At 42.4% G+C, this 17,395-nt stretch overlaps 1 protein-coding gene across 2 annotated transcripts in view; it reads right to left on the reverse strand.

Moving 5' to 3' along the window:
* LOC106610191 (rho GTPase-activating protein 10) overlaps positions 1–17,395 on the reverse strand; it is a 69,736-nt gene that overhangs the window by 45,244 nt on the left and 7,097 nt on the right. The gene's annotated exons all lie outside the window — the stretch shown is intronic.

A 17,395-nucleotide genomic window follows, 5' to 3' on the forward strand; every position in this document is an offset into this window, starting at 1 on the left:
TTTTAGGATACTAGTTTAGGCCATGCGCTAGCCTTACCATGTTGTGAGGAGGAGAAGATGGGCTGAACAACCACATTCGGATGTAGCCTGACGCCCACACGCTGCACCATAGTGAACTTTGGAGCGTTTGTTTTCCAGGCATATTGAGCCCGCTCTGTTTTCTAAACAGCGTAGACAGATATTCCCAGCGGTGTGGATCTCGGACTGGTGACAGTCCCATAAGGACAGCATGGGAGAATGTAGCAGGGTATTTTTAAGACTGGAGCTATGACTGGTATCCAGAGGAGCAGTATCATTAGCTTTGGGAGCTGGCTGGGGCTCTATGGGGAGGATCAGCTGGGAGTCTTGAATACAGGGGCTCTCAGATTCTCACTGACAATGGCGGTAGGAAGCCTGTGTTTTTATTCTAACAGTTATATTACCAGCAGGTTAACATTTTTTGTCATGACCTGGAAGCCAGCCACAACTTACGACTGAAGTCAGCTTGCAGGCGCCCGGTTGGCTACAAGAAGTGGCTAGAGCGAACCCCAGGCTGTAGTGGCGCCTCAGCACAGCGATGCAGTGCCTTTGACTGCTGCGCCACTCAGGAGGGCCCTTTACATACATTTTTATAATAGCAAATTTTGACTTTGCAGCTGGCCTAAGTGGAAATCGCTCAGTTCTGCCTCCAGGACAAGACTCTTGACAATAATAAAAGTCAACCTGCATATTGCCATGAGTCAGTGTCTGCAGTATCTTCCACACAACAAAGTATTCACTCAATACTGGGGCCTATTGATTACGTTAACATCTACAAATGATTGTAAGTCAATCTTTGAACAGAAGTTGAGAGAATTGCCACATTAAAATAAGTCACAGCCCATCACCCTCATATCAACATTGTCAACTCAGTGCATGCGGATTATAACGACGAGACCCAAAGCTAATCATGTGACTTCTGCACAATGACTGGCATAAAGTGCCTAGCCCTAACCTCTGCCTGACTGCTCCCAAGCCTGTATTTGTTTCAATCAATAGTCAAGTAAACTCCCCAAACTGATCTCAGAGCTGTGTGGACCTTAGACAAGGAAATCGATGTAGGCTGGCTAACCCTGTGCATGATTGGGCTTGTTCAACATTAAAACTGCTGACTGACCTACAAAATCATCTTGCATCATAACTAGCATACACATATGTAGATCAGTCAGGCAGTCAATTTACCCACAACGCATCATGCATTTGATACTGTTAAACAGCCACATTCTGAAACCCCACCTACTCAGTTTTGACTGATCATGTGTAAATACATTTTTACACATTTGGAAACCATTTTTACGTAGTGCTAAGACCTTGGTACGTTTGTTGTCCAAGTTACTACAGGAAACACTGTTGCCCTCTGCAGCAGCTGGAGCATTGTTTACCAGTGCTAGCTCTGAGTTAGGCCCACTTTAAAATAGCACCTGCAGGAAGCTAGCTTCTTTCCTTTTTTTTTCTCTTTTTTTTTTAAACTGGTGAGGTTATGTAATGTCGTTGTTAGAGAAGTTCAGTAGTGATGACGACACATTAAAATATGCAGAAAGTAAAGTACAAGCCAATGCACTCCTGAGCTGTTATCAAACTATGACAGATTAGCAATAGGCCAGGGGTCTTCAACATTCTTGCCCATGGACCCCCTCTGGGCAAACCAGCGACCCCCATCATTCTTTAGCAAATATTTTTAACATCACGACATCTTATCAATATCATCAGGTGAATGATAATGACAAGGAGAAGTAAAACATTTAAGTAAACAGATTTAGTAGATAGTCATTATTTTGACGTGCCTACATTACAACTAGAAGAGTAAACTAACAGCTAGAAGGGTAACTCCAAACACATTTTTGCTAAGAGCTGCTGTTTAAACAAAAGGTCAGCCATGTGTTGGCAAAAATGTATGTCCAATTTAGGAAAGCTTACCAGCAGCCAGTGGCACTTGCCACACTGGCAGCCTATTTGCGGGTGCTTATTCAAAGCCATACCCCAGCAAGTGTAATTGGCTCCAATGAGGGTAATTTGCTCAATATTAGGAGTTGAGAAATAAAGTTGACATTAGAAAGATGATATTCTCCTTTTGTACCACAGGTATATAATAACAAAATATATTGTTGTTGCTAGCTATACTCAAGAGAAAATATAAAAAGGTAAACGGCACTTATATTAACAGACCCCCTGCAGTACCCTCAGTTGAATGGGGACGCGCAACTATAGTTTTCCTTCACAGAACATGCATTAGTGCAACACATTCGGCACAAAATAGCTTCATTTTCATCAGATGACTGATGTGCAAAGCCATTTGCCTGGCAGCCACAAGTAAATGAGCTTATAATGAAAAAGGTATTTTTTAGTTAGAAACATGATGGCCATGCATAGTTTAATGTTTATCATAGAAAGAATGTAGCCAGCTACATTTCCTGATGTTTTGCTTAAAGTTCTTTCATTTTACCAGAGAGAATTAGGCTGGCTACATTCAGAAAAGTACAGGAGAAAAGTAGCTACACATTCAGAGCGCCATCTGCTGATAGAATGTCCGTTCGTGAATTCTTATCTGAGTGGAAAGTACAACTGGAGCACGAAATAGATTTTTTTTAATTTGAACCTTTAACTAGGTAAGTCAGTTAAGAAATAAAAATATATTATTTACCCTCGCGCCAAACCTTAACGACGCTGGGTCAATTGTGCGCTGCCCTATGGGACTCCCAATCATGGCCGGTTGTGCCTGGAATCGAACCAGGGTCTGTAGTGACGCTTCTAGCACTGAAATGCAGTGCCTTAGACTGCTGTGCCACTCGGGAACCCAATAAAAAGCATTTAACATGCGTTTACAAAACGCAGCACGATACTGCGGTTTTATCTTCTAGCATAAAAACTGAATTCTGCATCAACGCGACCACTAAGTTTAACTTGCTAGTTAATCTTAGTAAGTGGCTCTTAACAAGGTGACAGGGCATCATATTGTGTTAGCTTTCTGACATGTTTGAGAATTCAACACCCTTTGGATGGATTATTTGTACAGCTACAAAAGCTGAAGAACATGCACACATCCAGGTACTTATCGCAGGTGCTGGAGTTGTAGGCAAACTCATGGAAAACAGAAAGGACATCAGGAAGCACTGGTACATTGATACTGACCCACAATTGAAACCCATTTTTTAATATGCCCCACATATGGTTTTAAAAAAACCCAAAAACAAAACATTATAGTGGTTAAATCAGATTACCCACCAGAGAAAAAGGGGAAGGGTAATAACAAATGTGGCCAATGAGCTCAATGCAGCTTCACATACAAATGCAACTCATTTACCCACCCAGGACAAAGATTAAAGATCAAGGGCCTGATTACCTTCATGTCCACCAATGTTTACATGTTGAAATGTCCTTGTGGTCTGTCTTACATAGGGAAAGCCCATAGAAGCCTTAATAAGACACAGACCAGTGTGCACCGCAGCAATATACGGACAGGTGAGACAAAAAAAATATGAAAATCTGGTTCCTGCTCATTTAGTACAAGCTGGACATCCTATTAGTTCGCCGAGATACATTGGAATAGAAATGGTCAAGATGTCATGCAGGGGAGGGGACATTGAGAGGAAACTTCTTCAAAAAGGGAATCTTTCTGGATCCACAGTACCAACACACCGTCTCCTCTTGGCCTTAACTTGAAACCGTTTTTATAGTTTCAATGTCTAAATTGTGTTGTTTTTTTTAATCCTAATTTAATATTGTGTATGTATTATGGTAAATATTGATCACATACCCTGTGTATGATCTTATATATTGATACATTGAATGTTAATATTGCAAAACTGTTAGACATTTTTTAACTCCTGTTTCAGGAAGTGATGTCACTGAGTAATGCCCCTAATGGATGCCTGATGAAGACCTAACGGTCAAACCGTTGTTGTAAATTAATATTATTTGTACAGCTGCCACCATCTTGATTTTTTCTCCTCTCCATTCTCAGCATGGCTTCTCCTAGCCCCTCTTCTCAGCAGAGCAGGCATGCCCGTTGGCCTAGCGACTCCAGACAGACAACGTACATGTTGCTTGAGCCAGTACCGTTTAGACAAGCATGCTTCAAAACTGTGTTCATTTGCATAATGTGTATCGTTCACATTCGCTAGTAAAATGTTCAAACTCACCATTGTTGACTTTCCCCCAGAATTCAACCATGCTAAGAATTCTTTATTACACCATATTGGTGTATGAATGACATTTAAGATTAGATCTCATATGCTTCTCGATATGGCCCAACTAATTTCCCCTTAACATTACACAAAAATACATTTACTTTAAGAACAGCGCAGATGCAAAGTTTGGTAACAGAATGACAGTTTGTGCCATCATTCTGTTACCAAACTTTGCATCTGCACTGTTCTTCAACTACATGTATTTTTGAAAGTTTCAGTGGAAATTGACAAGTAATCCTTGTGCATAGAATTGTACAGTTGAACTTCGCAATTACTGGTTTTTGTTTGACATACATTTTAAAGTGAAAAATCTGTCTCTGGAAAAAAATTAAATGAGCCCAAGCCATCGTAATTAAAGACGTCTCAAGTTGGACCCAATCCATGCCTTGCTTTGACAACAGACACTTGAGTAGAGAAACATAATGGGATGGTTAGGCCTACTCATAAGCACCTAGACACTAGCCTGCTATGCCAAAGGTCCTCTAATTCCCTTACTGGTGGTGTTCATGCCAGTGTTTAACCACTGATGTGGGGACAGGAGGAATGTGACAGACAGAGACATCCCAAAATACTGCCTCTATGCTGGAGTAATAATCAGTCACAGCCCATCTTGGGGTGGGTGACTACAACTAGGCTAAATTACACAGGGAGGGGGAGAGGAGACCACCTCTCACAAACACATGATTGCATGTAAGCCGCAGCAGTGTGCTTCCTTCCTCAGACAGGCTGGCTGAGACAAGGCTCAACGAGAGATCTGACCACAGATTTTTGCAGCCTTGTGCCTGACTACTAAAAACACACCAGGGCACAGGTTGAGCATCTGTTTCAGACAAAACCCACCAACCAAGAAAGACACTTGAAGTAGTTTAACACTTTGAGAGGATCAAATCTCGAAAAAGTTACGATTCGTTAAGATTAAATAACAATAAGCTAAATAACAAATTAGCTGCTGAACCTATACGCCATAAGCCAAGGGATTGGGCATTACTGCAGTAATGTTAAAGCTCATGTTATTGCCCCGTCATGTCAGTTGTTGAGATCTGGAGGCTCCTCGTACGTCTCCTGTACACAGTGAACATCACCTTCTAGCAGACTTCTACACAGACTAAGTCGATCATCCAGTAGACTGGTAGTCCCAGTGATGTACATATGAACTGTGGTAGTAAAGTATGGGTTAATTGCCTCGATGAAGTGTTGTCAAAACAGAGGTATGGCCAGGCCAACAAGTCAGACAGGTCATTATTTTGTTAGCAAACATACCCTGCTGAACATAGCAATTATCTTTCTATCGACTGTGGAACTCCGGAGTGAGTCCAAACCACTTAGAGGGATCCAGACCTCTGAATCTGGCCAGTCCTTCCTCTGACTCTCATGGAGTCAAATTACCACCTAGTAATCAGGTTCCCACTGATTAGTTTGACCAGCTTTCATCCTCAGTCACTCCCAGCTCCCACCGAGGGCATTCCATCCAGATGGCCTAACTAACCTGTTGCTAGACCAGTCTGCCAGTACCACAGCGGGCATCAGTGCTGTGGCTGTGTTGCACAGGCTGATCCAGATTCACAACAAGCAACAGAGTCAGTGTTTGTCTCAGCCCCAGGGATATATGAAGAGATATTCTACCTAACAGAGCCAGTGTCTCATTACTTTTTGACATATGCAATAGACACACCTCATTAACATGGTATTGCTACAGTATCTGTTTTGTGTTATCACCATTATGTTCTTCGAGGTACTTTAGCTCCAGTTGGCTAGCTCAACTGGCTTAGGCTAAATGTCAACACCATGGTGATGCGGTTTTAAACCAGCACTTCATTTGTGCAACCTGAAGCAAATCAAACACTAGGACACCCTATGTGTAGCCTACCATCTGTATGTGGCAGCTCTTACCAGATAACAGGCCTAGGGGTAAACAGAGGCAGAATCCATCTCCAACAAATCTGAAGGTTTCCCTGTGTAAAAACAACTATATGCATTCTGGATAGAGTTGAACTTTTCCTCCCTAAACACGTTTAACTAACGCAGGAAAACATGTTTTGACAACATGCCACAACACCCTAAGTTAATGTCTCCACAGCCTACACTATCTGGAGAGAAGTCAGGACGCCATTTTGTTACAGCAGTGTCACATCAGCAGTGAGAAATCATTTAAAAGGCCTGATTCAGTGTTGAATTCATTTATTGACGTCATTGGGAGAAAAATCTGAATTTGTGGTTGGGAAGAGAGCTCATGGTTATGACATAGAATAGGCTAACGTAATATGATGCCCAAGCATTGAAGACATTCCTTTAAAAACTTCAGTGTTTGAGCAGCAGAAAGAAGACAAACTAACAGAATCCATGGTTTGGTGGGGGGGGAAGACAGCTGTTGGCCATTATAGGCTATTGGATAATGTGATATGACATCCCAAACAAGTGTATGCTTCCCCATGCAAGCATTCCTTTAAAAAAGGTCCAAAGGACAGCCGTAAAGAAATGACGCATTCTTTAACAGATAAGAGAGGAGTGCCTTGAAGTACTCAGCTGAGCGGAGGAAGACACTGGAGGGAGTTAGACATGAGCCAAGTGGGCCACGCTGAATTCTAGATATGATATCGATCACAAGTTCTACTATCATGACATAAAGTATATTAGGGCACAAAGGGCAGGCGTAGTGTGGATGGATGTACTTCAGATGTCCCTGTGCTTAGAAATGGCCACTTGGTCATCCAACTGGTTTCTCACTTCTTTCAGACCCGTTCCTTTCCATTCCATGTGGACTGTTCAACGAAAGTCCCGTTTCCTCCCCGCTCTTTCTCTGGTGAGGGTTCAAGGACACGGTACACAGTTTACAGTAAGAGAATGCACATGGGAGGGTGATGTCAACTGAACTGTTGAATTCCGATGACATTGGCTTGATTAGCCCCATGTGTGGTGTGCGTCCTCACCGTGACTCGCTCCCATTGATTCCTACTCTGGTTACAGCTACAAGTGGTGTCACTGACTGAATCATTCCCTTTCCCTCCCAGAAGGGTGGGTACTAGCAGAGACAGGAAGAAAGCAGCTAGCTCAACCATTACATAACACCCTTCACCCTAGCATTCTTACATCATTTGTAATACTTGAAATGGTGGAAAAACAAACCTGGCAACTGCATGTTTGGTGGTATCACAGGGTGTATAACTGCAAGACAATTGGACAGAGCAGCTGCAGGCACACATCAATGAGATATCATCAGCGGAGCAACAACAAATGTGACAGGCAAGAGGTCTGTATTTATTCGATCCCAGAGATAACGGTTATCCTACAGTGACAGAACAAATACCAAAACTTCCGCCAAAGGAAAATACATCTTGTTCCTGGTCCTAGCCATGCTGCCTTTAAAAAAAGGCAAGGCGTTTCAGTAAAACTAGCAAATAATTTCAGTTAACTGGGAACTGTCAAGTTTCAGCCCCACCACTTGTCCGTGTAAAAACCAGAGACCCTGCTTGGCTGTGTGAGTCATGATGCTACGACCTTGCATTAAGCTGGTATCGTGAGCCAAGTTCTAACAGGAAAAACACTTGTTGCCGTGTGTGTGTGTGTCCATTAAGCCGGGAGAGGAGACAATGGAGTGCTACAGCTCTGGGAGTGTATTGCGTCACCTTCTAGCCAGGGTTCTCTCTTTGGTTACATTAAAACATGGAGGTGCTCTAGTCTACAGTACAGCAGGACTGACCTATCAGCATCCAGGCTGGAGCGAAAGACAACTGAAGTACAAATGGTGGGACATTTTAAATGTTTGTTGCTGGCCTCGGTCCTGGTCAGATACAGCCTAGTCTAGAAGAGAACCTACACCTACACTCGATCACTCCGATGTCAACAACTACAGACCAGTATCCCTTCTTTCTTTTCTCTCCAAAACTCTTGAACGTGCCGTCCTTGGCCAGCTCTCCTGCTATCTCTCTCAGAATGACCTTCTTGATCCTAATCAGTCAGGTTTCAAGACTGGGCATTCAACTGAGACTGCTCTTCTCTGTGTCACGGAGGCTCTCCGCACTGCTAAAGCTAACTCTCTCTCCTCTGCTCTCATCCTTCTAGACCTATCTGCTGCCTTTGATACTGTGAACCATCAGATCCTCCTCTCCACCCTCTCCGAGTTGGGCATCTCCGGCGCGGCCCACGCTTGGATTGCGTCCTACCTGACAGGTCGCTCCTACCAGGTGGCGTGGCGAGAATCTGTCTCCGCACCATGCGCTCTCACCACTGGTGTCCCCCAGGGCTCTGTTCTAGGCCCTATCCTATTCTCGCTATACACCAAGTCACTTGGCTCTGTCATATCCTCACATGGTCTCTCCTATCATTGCTAGGCAGACGACACACAATTAATCTTCTCCTTTCCCCCTTCTGATAACCAGGCGGCGAATCGCATCTCTGCATGTCTGTCAGACATATCAGTGTGGATGACGGATCACCAGCTCAAGCTGAACCTCGGCAAGACGGAGCTGCTCTTCCTCCCGGGGAAGGACTGCCCGTTCCATGATCTCGCCATCACGGTTGACAACTCCCTTGTGTCCTCCTCCCAGAGTGCTAAGAACCTTGGCGTGATCCTGGACAACACCCTGTCGTTCTCCACTAACATCAAGGCGGTGACCCGATCCTGTAGGTTCATGCTCTACAACATTCGCAGAGTACGACCCTGCCTCACACAGGAAGCGGCGCAGGTCCTAATCCAGGCACTTGTCATCTCCCGTCTGGATTACTGCAACTCGCTGTTGGCTGGGCTCCCTGCCTGTGCCATTAAACCCCTACAACTCATCCAGAACGCCGCAGCCCGTCTGGTGTTCAACCTTCCCAAGTTCTCTCACGTCACCCCGCTCCTCCGCTCTCTCCACTGGCTTCCAGTTGAAGCTCGCATCCGCTACAAGACCATGGTGATTGCCTACGGAGCTGTGAAGGGAATGGCACCTCCATACCTTCAGGCTCTGATCAGGCCCTACACCCAAACAAGGGCACTGCGTTCATCCACCACTGGCCTGCTGGCCCCCCCTACCTCTGAGGAAGCACAGTTCCCGCTCAGCCCAGTCAAAACTGTTCGCTGCTCTGGCACCCCAATGGTGGAACAAGCTCCCTCACGACGCCAGGACAGCGGAGTCAATCACCACCTTCCGGAGACACCTGAAACCCCACCTCTTTAAGGAATACCTAGGATAGGATAAAGTAATCCTTCTACCCCCCCCCCTTAAAAGATTTAGATGCACTATTGTAAAGTGGTTGTTCCACTGGATATCATAAGGTGAATGCACCATTTTGTAAGTCGCTCTGGATAAGAGCGTCTGCTAAATGACTTAATGTAAATGTAAGAGCAAAGGCCGGGTACTCTTTAAAGGCTGCGCTGTTCAAATCTAGGTGTAGTCGTCAAGAGAACACAGAAATGGCCCTACACTTTATAAGGACTCGACCCGACTCTACAAAGTGGAAGAGAAGCTACAGTAGAGCCTCTTTGAACCTAAGTGCTGTGGAATATGACAACAAAGTGCTATGGATGCATGTTTGTGTTCACACAGAGCTGGGCAGTATACCGTATTTAACGATCTACCAGTATTGATACACAGACCGGTTTGAGTTTAACTTTACCTTCTATAAACGGTGTTTGAATGTTAGGTCTGTTAAATGTGATACGCCATGTGTAACGTCCATTTGTATTGTTCACTTTGCTACTCGAGTCATCCCCCTCCACTCCCTCTCGCCATGCCACTTCCCACAGCCCTGCCGTCACTCAAGGAGCGCATGTTGTTCCGTGACCATGAGACACTTGTGTTCAGTCTATGGTCAATGCAGCGCATGCAACAATGCTGATAACGATGCAGTTTTCACAAGCGTTCTATACATTACACTAGTTTGTTTCTTTTACATCTGCAAACAGCTAGCTTGTCTTTTCTTAGCAAGTTAGGCCTAAATTGTGTTAGTCACTAATGCTAAATCGCTAGTTAGCTTGCTACTGAGTCAGTGCAAATGTAAATGGCTATATAGCCTGATAATACCAGTGACGGCATAGACCTAAAATCAGCATGTTTGTGCAACAGTATCTTCTAAATCAAAAGAGGAATACCAGAAGCATGAATATGTTAGCAACATGAAGTAGCTAAGAGAAAACATACAATGTAGCCAAAGCTTACAGGGTCCCCTAGGTAACACTTAGCAACACTTTAGTTCCTACCCTGTCACAACTCCTTCCTGGCATTTGAATTCGTTGTCATCTCAAACACTTTATTCAAAGTGTCCACTATTATATTCTAACTATAGAATTAGAATAGTCATTCTATTTCAGTGATTCCAACAGTTTTACTCTAATTCTCAAGTCAAATCGCAATTGCTACATTTGGTGAAAAATAAGTCCTAGATTTGCCCATATCGTGCAGCCCTATGTGGCAGTGTGGAAATTCTCAATTGAGCAGTGGTGTAAAGTACTTAAGTTGGCATCTGTACTTTACCATTTTTATTTTTGACAGCTTTTACTTCACTACATTTCTAAAGAAAATAATGTACTTTTTACTCCATACATTTTCCCCCTGACACCTAAAAGTACTCGTTAAATTTTGAATGCTTAGCAAGACAGGAAAAATGTCCAATTCACGCACTTATCAAGACAACATCCCTGGTCATCTGCTGCCTCTGGTCTGGAGGACTCACGAAACACAACTGCTTTGTTTGTAAATTATGTCAGTGTTGGTGTGCCCCTGGCTATCTGTAATACTTTTTTAAAAAGTGCCATCTGGTTTGCTTAATAAGGAATTTGAAATTATTTACACTGATACTTAAGTATCATTTACTATTGATACTTAAGTATATTATTTAAAACCAAATACTTAGACTTTTACTCAAGTAGTATTTTACTCAGTGACTTTCACTTGAGTCATTTTCTATTAACATATATTTACTTTCACTCAAGTATAACAATTGGGTACTTTTTCCACCACTGTAATGGAGTACAGAAAATGCAGAAATGATAAGTGCTGAAATGTGTATTGCTTGAAGTTGAATTGAACAGTATAAAACAAAATCAGAATGGAGAAAGACTTCAAATGTTTGTGATGCCACCCTAGGATCTCTCACTACTCATAAAGCAAATGTACAACTTTTATTATTTAACTAAAAATACAGTGATATTATATTTTGGCCATATCACCCAGCCCTACACTAAGCCTCACTTAAACATTCAGCAGCATAATCCGACTGCTTATTCATGCTTCCTTCAACCCTAGAGCGCACTGCAACCGGTTACACATGTTTGTGCTGTACCTTCAGTACCACCCCAGTGTACAACCTGTTCCTCATGACGTGATGGTTTCCCCTCTGAGCAGCAGAGGAAATACAACCACACCAACCAAGCCAGTTACGGTCCGGACACAAACACCCCGTAAAGTCCCATAGTGAATTCAATGACGCCATGACAATCTACAAGCTAGTAGGACTAATATGCATTTTGACGCATCCTTTTAAAAAGTTCCTTGGATTGCTAATGACTCACTCCATGCACAGCTGTTCTGAAGGAGGAGTGGCAAACATAAGCAGCCTAGTGAAACTGGGGAGGGTGGTGGCAAAGCTGAAAAATAGCTCAGTGCATCTTAAGTGTTGAAGTGACCTCACCTCAGACTGTAGCAGGGCGGGTGAATCATTAATACATTTGCCTCACAGACAGATGTATTCATGATATTTTTCTCCGCAAAGCTGAATTTCCTGAGATGGTATTCCCAAGTAGGCTAGCTTTTGGATACTGTAATGGTTGGCCCACTGTAGCTGCAGCCTAATTAAACTACTGTACTTTCTAAACTCTACCAACTGAAATAACTATCCACTAGTCTAGTCCTTGTAGTAGGCAGAGTAAAGCCTAACTCCTTTACCCTTTTGGGAAGAAAGTATCAAAACAATAGCAACCAGAACAGCCAACAAACAAACCTTACTCCACTGATACATTAAAATACCTGTTTGGATCAGAAGCTTTTCTATAGAAGAGTCATTGACATTTAGTGGTATATTATCAACAAAGTGAACGCTGTGTTCATTGTGAGCACTTTGTTATGATTACTACAGAGGGGTATACTACAAACAGGATCAAGGAGTTAGCCAGCTTATCTGATGTGCCACTTGGGTCAGCTGTCATCAACAGGCAGAGCGAGAGAGCTGCAGGGCCCAGGGCCTCCCGGGCCAATGAACTGTTTACACGGCCATGCCTTTCCCAATCCTTCCTGTTCCACTCGCCCATCTTTCCAGTCAGGATCCACACGCCGCTCCACTCACAGGCACCACCACTTTCCTCTCTGGAGGCCACCCTCATTCCCCCTCTAGTTTGTTCAGAGTTCTGGGGTTTTTCTACCCCCATCAATCTTCCATGGTATTACCCTTCATGACAACAGCAGCATTACCTCATTTCTACCCTCAGGGTTCTTTAACATCAAAACATGTCTAAAAAGGTCAGCAGAGTGATTTAAGAAATTCCAGGAGCTCCTTTTGTCTCCCAGCCCCTGTACTTCCAACGGACAACTACGACAGGATCTTAATCTGAGAACTCTAGCTTTCACTCTGACTGGTCAAACTAGTTGCATAGGCTGAGTGAGATTTCCCTGTCCTTGTGTCCACATTTCTAGATCTCTGCATTTATTTTTAAATGGGAGAGGCATAGGGAGAGGCTTCAAGCAGATATGGCCCATCTGGTTTTACCTTGAAGTAACCTTCAGAGTCAGGCATTTGAAACAGTGGTTTTAAATAATTCATAAAAAGAGGTACAGGAGTTCAGAGCCACCCAAGGGAAGGAGGGTGGAGCCTTCAGCAAACTGAAACACCTGCACCATAAAGGGGACTCCTGAGTGTCATGACCATGATCAAACCCAGGTAATATACGCTGGTATCAGTTTCATAAAAGAACCTCGAGTTTTGTTTAGAATGGCACTAGACAGATAGAAAAAGTTCCTCCTGCATGACCTCACGTCTGTGTTAATGCGATTTTAATGAAAGATTGTGATGTGGCTCTTCGGCAGAATCAGTAATACGATTATAGGGGAGCGAGCCTGAGCAGCTTGCCAGACCGAATCATGGCCGTACACTCGCTCTGGCCTGCCTGCCAACACCCAGCAAAAGCTGCAAAACCTCTTGGCGTGTTTATTTTTACAAGGAAAATGTGGGGGAAGGAAAAGACAAAACATCTTAATTTGTGAGTAGTCATCAATTGACCAGAGGAAGTGTTGCCATGGTGGACTGAATATGAGGTAGGGCTGGGCGATATGGTGTAAAAATCATAACTAATGGGCGATTCATGATATACACTAAGTTAGGCCTGCCCAACCCTCTTCCTGGAGATCTACGTCCTGTGGGTTTAGTCCAGCCCTAATTTAATACACCTGATTCTACTAATTAGCTGTTCAACAAGACCTTAACTAGCTGAATCAGATATGCTAAATTATGGTTGGACTGAACCTACAGGACAGTAGATCTCCACGAAGAGGGTTGGGCAGCCCTGCACTAAGTGTACAAAACATTAGTAACACCTTCCTAATATTGAGTTGTACCCCCTTTTGCCCTCGGAACAGCCTCAATGCATTCCACAAGGATGCTGGCCCATGTTGACTCCAATGCTTCCCACAGTTGTCAAGTTGGCTGGATGTCCTTTGGGTGGGGGACCATTCTTGATACACACGGGAAACTGTTGTGCATGAAAAACCCAGCAGAGTTGCAGTTCTTGACACACTCAAACGGGTGCACCTGGCACCTACTACCATACCCCTTTCAAAGGCACTTAAATATTTTGTCTTGCTCATTCACCCTCTGAATGGCACAAGCCATGTTTCAAGGCTTAAAAATCCTTATTTAAAACAGGTCTCTTCCCGTTCATTTACACTGATTGAAGTGGATTTAACAAGTGACAATAGGGATCATAGCTGTCACCTGGATTCACCTGGTCAGTCTGTCATGGAAAAGAGACACTCGGTGTATATCTTGATATTTTCAAAGTTATGGGCGATTCACAATATATTTTTTATGTTCTCTAAATAAGCTTTGCTGCACAATTAATGAACAATGCACTGCATTTCAAACAGCCTGAGATAATCTATGCATTTAGGGTTTGTTAAATTATACCAAGGCTAAATATAAGCCTTCAACCGTAAGACCCACCAATAATTACAATATTTTATAAAAATAGTTAGTGCTTTTTGCAATAATCACTGATCTGGTTTTGAAGTTTATGAAAATGCCCTTTGTTACTAAAATTTACCAGAGCCATGCACAACTTCTGGTAGCAGCCATTATAGAATATGGACACGTCTCAAACACTCAAGCATAAGCCCAACTGCTAGTGCAGGGGTAGGCAACCCTGTTCCTGGAGCGCCACAGGTACTGACAGATTTTGTTCCAACTAGGCACCACACCTGACCTGAGGTAGAAAAAGTACTCAATTGTCATACTTGAGTAAAAGTACAAAGTAAAAGCTGTAAATCAAAAGTATAGCTTTTGATGCACAATTTCCATTAACTTTATTTTTACAGCCAGGGGCACACTCCAACAAATGCTTCCTTTGTAAATTGTGTTTAAATTAGTCCACCAGATTAGAGGAAGTAGGGATGACCAGAGACCTTCTCTTGATAAGTGTGTGGACCTTTATGTCCTGCTAAGCATTCAAATTGTAATTAGTACTTTTGTGTGTCGGGAAAATGTATGGTGTAGAAAGTGCATCATTTTCTTTAGGAATGTAGTCAAAAATATAAATAGTAAATACCCCAAAAACAACTTAAGTAGTACTTTAAAAGAATGTTTACTGAAGTACTTTACACCACCTGACCAAATTGATCAGTTCAGTGATTGTCTAAATTCAACACGACTAGGGTTGCCTACCCCTGTGCTAGTGAGTAGCCAGCTAATCTTTATATTTAAAGTCTTGCCAACTTGGATCCATTTGCTTGCTAACAAGGTAGAACAGTTTAACTGTTATGAATACACCATCCTAACATAGCCTGTTCACTTTGTTTAGATCAAGTGGCCTACCTGGATAAGAAGATGCTCATTTCTCTGAATGACAACGAGTTGCCAATGCCTTATATAATGTGTCTTTCTATGCTCATTGCACATCTAGAACGCATAAGTCTAAAATGCTGCTAGCAGTACCGCAATGCTGCGTGCGACAAACTGAGCATTATTTTCCAAAATCATGTTCATTGGGAGTTGAGACATAAAAAGGGCATTGTTAAAAGGTTAATTTCCCCTCTATTACAGTAAAATAATGTCTTGTGTTTCAGTTTCCATATGACTGATTATGTTGGACCAAATCTGAAACGCAAATAGAGAGTTGAAACTGCTTGTTGTCAGAGAGGAAGAATATGCTCTCATTGTTGTTGTGTGGCAGGGGAGGTGCTTGGTGTCCGAGTGTGAGTGGGAAGGTGCACATTAGAGGTCGACCGATTAATCGGAATGGCCGATTATACCGATTAAGTTTTCATAACAAACGGTAATCGGTATTTTTGGCCACCGATTTGCCGATTTTGTATTTAAAAAAAAAAAAAAAACTTTATTTAACTAGGCAAGTCAGTTAAGAACACATTCTTATTTTCAATGACGGCCTAGGAACGGTGGGTTAACTGCCTTGTTCAGGGGCAGAACGACAGATTTGTACCTTGTCAGCTTGGGGATGCAACCTTACGTTAACTAGCCCAACGCTCTAACCACCTGCTTTACGTTGCCAAGGTAAGTTGCTAGCTAGCATTAAACTTATCTTATAAAAAAAAAAAAAACAATCATAAACACTAGTTAAACTAGTAATATCATCAACCATGTGTAGTTATCTAGTCTGTCCTGCTTTGCATATAATCGATGTGGTGCGCATTCGCGAAAAAGGCACTGTCTTTGCTCCGACGTGTACCTAACCATAAACAATGTCTTTCTTAAAATCAATACACAAGTATATATTTTTATAACCTGTATATTTAGTTAATATTGCCTGCTAACATGAATTTCTTTTAACTAGGGAAAATGTGTCACTTCTCTTGCAAACAGAGTCGGGGTATATGCAGCAGTTTGGGCCGCCTGGCTTGTTGCGAACTGTGAAAACTATTTTTCCTAACAAAGACAGCAGACTTCGCCAAACAGGGATGATTTAACAAAAGCGCAATCGTTGCACGACTGTACCTAACCATAAACATCAATGCCTTTCGTAAAATCAATACACAGAAGTATATATTTTTAAACCTGCCTATTTAGCTAAAAGAAATCCAGGTTAGCAGGCAATATTAACCAGGTGAAATTGTGTCAGTTCTCTTGCGTTCGTTGCACGCAGAATCAGGGTATACAGAATCTGGCTCGTTGCGACCTAATTTGCCAGAATTTTACAGAACTATGAAATGACATTGTAAGTTGTGCGATGTAACAGGAATATTTAGACTTATGGATGCCACCCGTTAGATAAAATACGGAACGGTTCCGTATTTCACTGAAAGAATAATGTTTGAGATGATAGGTCATTAATATGGTCAAATCCTTAAACTAAGGTTTATTATATTATAGTTAAGTCTGATTTGATGTAGCAGTCTGACTGAGCGGTGGTAGGCAGCAGCAGGCTCGTAATAGTCAAAGGTATATGGTTTAGAGAGAAATAGTCAACGCGTCATAATTCCTGTAATAACTTGCGGCTGAACTTGAAAGGGGTTCCTTCGTTATTTTACCGTTCATGTCTTCCATAGAGAATGTCTTGATCTACTTCAAATAAGGTCTGTGTTTCGTGCTTAAACCGCCTCGGCGTTTTGATACGTGTAAATCTCACTAGGTAACGTTTGTCAACATATTTTCATGAATCCACTCTACAAAAAAAGTGCTTATATTGATCAGAGTTATATCCTATGGATATCTACACAGTTATAAAATTGGCAAGGTGGTGTAAGTCTAAACCAAACAGACCTTATTTTAAGTTAATCTAAAAATATCCTATGGAATAAATGAAGGAACCGCTTTTCAGATTTTGCTAGAAGGTGTCATGGGAATTGTGACCCGCACTTTGGTAGTCAATTCTTACCATGCCCATTATTAAAATAGGATTTCCTGCATATAGAAATTACAGTTTTTGTTTACAGCATTCATCACAGGTAACTTAAACTAAATTTTTATTATTCAAACAGTTGAGTATTTGTCTCCTAAGCAGACTCTTCAGTATCGTTGTCACTTCAGAGCTGTGTGTATATATACACACACAC

Source organism: Salmo salar, chromosome ssa08 (assembly GCF_905237065.1).
Source record: "Salmo salar chromosome ssa08, Ssal_v3.1, whole genome shotgun sequence".
NCBI classification, from domain to species: domain Eukaryota; kingdom Metazoa; phylum Chordata; class Actinopteri; order Salmoniformes; family Salmonidae; genus Salmo; species Salmo salar.